Genomic DNA, 2,628 nt, shown 5'->3' on the forward strand with positions numbered 1-2,628 from the left:
GCTCTGTTGCTGTTTCTTTTGTGTGATTCCTACATTGGCTTAAGATCTATCTTCCTCTTTTACACCTATGTATTTTCACTGTGTGTCCCTGGCACTTAGCACAGAGCCTGAGACTTGTTAGAAGCTCAATAAATAGTTGTTGAATGAATTCATGATTGGATAAGAGTCTTTATAGCCAGCGAAGTCCTGTGTCCAGTGGTCCAGGGCAAGCTCTGGGTACCAATGTAGCCTATACACCCCTCTTATACCTTCCCAACCCATGTAATGGGGTTCTGATTCATTGTGCTCTGGCTCACTTGGTTACCTTGTATGGCACCCCAGATTCCTGGAAATGGTGCTCAGTCTGTCCTCTACTCAGAGACTGGAGCCCTGCCACCCCAGCCTGGACCAGGCAGTCATATTTGAAGGTTTACCTCATTTACTTCTGTGGTATAGGATGACATTTTTGGCAAGCATGACTAGCACTCTCCCTGGCTCCTAAGAGTTCAAGTCCTGTCTCAATTCAGCCCTTGCAAGCTGTGCTCCAAGACTAGCCTGCAGCAATGTAGTTTCTGGGACCCTTGGTCCTGTTGACCCCAGATGTCTCTTTCTCCACCGTGGCTTGTGTGTCTCTATAGACTTCATGCTATTGCCTGCCCTAGGACAAAACAGAAGTTACGGAAAACCTCAGCTGAAATGAGAAGAGGTTTTCACACTAAAGTGTTTTCATCCATGAACACCAAGTGATTTTCTTTTCTGAAAACCTGTGGTTCAGGTGAAGCTGGGGAATGTGAAAGGCATGATCAATATATTTCTTATTATGAAGCAATGTATATTCATTATTGAAAATTTATAATATAAAGACAAGCAAAAGAAGGAAATGAAAATCATTCAATGTATGTTTTTCTTTTTGCTCATCTGTAGTTTCAGTTTTCAACACCGAATATGTTTTTTTTTTTTAAATGTCTCATCTTATTTATTTGTTACTCTTAGCAAGTCTCATTTTTGACTGGGCTCAGACGTAGAGGTAAAAGCTCTGAGAGGACGGCCTCTGTCTCTCAGCAATCTGTCCCTAGAGTTTTTCTTTGGCCTCCTTCCTTCTCTTGGCCAAAAGTTTAGCATATTCTGCAACCTCCTCCTTATTTTTCTTAGTGCACTGTTTCTTTGGAGCAATACACCGATATTTAAGCTGGAAGACACGTGGAATAACAAGATGCTGAATCCTGGGTCCGTTGTTCTAGATGTCTTACTTTCCTTGTTTAGGGGCTTTCTCACACATCCTGGCAGATGTCATCTTCTGTAGAGAGATTGAAAAGTAGGTGGACTCTGCCAGCCCTTTTGGATTCCAGGCAACAAGATACAGTAGTATCAGTGAGTCCATGAATATCCTCTTTCTTTACAAGGACCAAGCTGAGAACACTCAGATTGGCATCCACAACATAACCATGAACAGATTTGTGTTTTCTTTTTCCAGTTCTCCTTAGTCTGTAACAGGAATGCCCCTTACTCAACAGCAGGTAGACACGGCCATGGGTCAAGACACCCCGCTTCATGGGGGAAGCCTTGTTTATCATCCCCTCCACTGATTCCAACCATATTACCTTCCCATTCTTCTTCACTCAGAGCATCAGCAACCACTTCTCTGGCTGTATGCTTCTCATAAAAGGTATGAAGTTTGTCGTCATCGTCCACTTCAGTGAGTTTCTGGCAGCCAGTATCTGGGAAAGAGATGTTCAGTTTCATCCTAACGCAGCCACCCACCTCCAGGGTGCCATGAGAAAGAGAGAATATATATTACTTTTATAAGAAAGAAGTTATTTTCAATTTTAAAAGAGCTCAGAAAGATATACTTCAAAATATTAATAGGTTTTTTTTTCCGAATTGTAGGATTATAACTAAATACAATATTTTTCTTTGGACTTCTCTTTTTTTTTTAAAGATTTTTTTATTTATTTATTGAGAGAGAGAGAGAGAATGGTAGAGAGAGAGCATGAGAGGGAAGAAGGTCAGAGGGAGAGGCAGACTCCCCACCGAGCAGGGAGCCCAGTGCAGGACTCGATCCTGGGACTCTCCAGGATCATGACCTGAGCCGAAGGCAGTCGCTTAACCAACTGAGCCACCCAGGCACCCTGGACTTCTCTTTTCTTCCTATCTTTGTGCAATGAGAAGTATGTTACTTTTGTAATTGAGAAAAAGCAATTTCACAATAAATGCTATTAAAATTAATTGCACCACTCAAAAAATGCTTACATTTTGGTGTATATTGTTCAAACTTGTTTTTTTAAGTCTAGATAGAGTTTTTATTTTATTTTAATTTTATTATTATTATTTTTTTAGATAGAGTTTTTAAAAAAATGGTTATAGTTATACTGTATTGTAACCTTATTTTTAAGCTTATTCTCACATCTTTTTTTTTTTAAGATTTATTTATTTATTTTAGAGAGAGAGAGAGAGAGAGAGAGCATGAGCAGGAGGGGCAGAGGGAGAGGGAAAGAGAATCTCAGGCAGACTCTGTGCTGACCATGGAGCCCACACAGGGGTCGATCTCATGACCCTGAGATCACGACCTGAGCCGAAACCAAGAGTCGGCTGCTTAAGCAACTTTGCCACTCAGGTGCCCCTTAAAGATTTTGTTCTTAAGTAATCTCT

The 2,628-nt window shown here is 40.8% G+C and overlaps 1 pseudogene; it reads right to left on the bottom strand.

Moving 5' to 3' along the window:
* Positions 1 to 978: 978 nt before the first annotated feature.
* Positions 979 to 1,722, bottom strand: LOC148162520 (small ribosomal subunit protein eS6 pseudogene; annotated as a pseudogene).
* Between the last annotated feature and the right edge of the window lie 906 nt (positions 1,723 to 2,628).

The sequence above is a fragment of the Eumetopias jubatus genome, unplaced genomic scaffold, assembly GCF_037043125.1.
Source record: "Eumetopias jubatus isolate StellerSeaLion01/CBP00866 unplaced genomic scaffold, mEumJub1_p1.0 scaffold_14, whole genome shotgun sequence".
NCBI lineage: Eukaryota > Metazoa > Chordata > Mammalia > Carnivora > Otariidae > Eumetopias > Eumetopias jubatus.